The sequence below is a fragment of the Acyrthosiphon pisum genome, chromosome X (genome assembly GCF_005508785.2).
Source record: "Acyrthosiphon pisum isolate AL4f chromosome X, pea_aphid_22Mar2018_4r6ur, whole genome shotgun sequence".
NCBI classification, from domain to species: Eukaryota; Metazoa; Arthropoda; class Insecta; order Hemiptera; family Aphididae; genus Acyrthosiphon; species Acyrthosiphon pisum.
Genome location: NC_042493.1, coordinates 63080661 through 63081670, shown reverse-complemented (window position 1 = coordinate 63081670; position 1010 = coordinate 63080661).

Sequence of the window (1010 nt, the reverse complement as noted above, 5' to 3'; positions counted from 1 at the left end):
TTAAGAAGTAACTTCTATCTTAACGAATTACTTTTTTTTTAAAGTAACTTATAACTTAACTCGTTAATTCATTTTATAATCACGTTAAATTATATACTTTTATAATTAATTTGATTATTAATATTTAGTTCATAGTTGGTAATAACAAAGTAAAATTTAAAAGTTTTACCATCACTTTGGAAAACTTTTAGGTAAAAAAATAAAATATACAAATAATTTAATTATTTTGTTGGATTTCATAATAGGTATATAAGTACATACATTTTTTTAAGCTATAAAGACCTACATTATAATATTATGTTATTTGTAGATCTTTAACATGAGGTGTAAATGGTGTAATTATAAGTTTTATACGAAAAAAAAATTATTTTTAACTAGGTTAAGTTACTTATTTTTTCCAACTAACTTGTAACTTTAACAAGTTAAATAAAAAAGGAAAGTAACTTTTAACTTTAAACTTAACTTACATTTTTCCAAATTAACTTAACTTAACGAGTTAAAAAAAATAGTTAACTTGCCCAGCCTTGCATATCATAATATCTATTAGGTACTTATAAGTTATAACGCATTATAAATCAACAAAAAACCGTGGTACTATCATAGATATATAATAGTATACTTTAGAAGTTTCAAGTTCCCACGAATAATATTATACAATCACAACAAAATAACTAAAATAGTTATCCTAGGTTTTTAATATGTAATTTCGTCCAAATTTGTACTTAAAATGGCTATAAAAATAAACTGTGTAAATGTATTTTTTAGATTTTTTGGTAACAGAATTAATTACTTACGTGGAATCTTGTTTTAAATTTTTAATTCTTAGATACAAAAATTGAACATTTTATAAATTTTTAACTACAAAATAATTTTTCAAATTAAAATTTGATAAATTTTGTCAAAATTTGATATTTAAATGTTTATAAAAAAAAATTGTGCCTATGTTTTTTTAATATTTTTCAACTGATATTGTAACAATATATCAGGAGCTTTGTATTAAATTTATACAC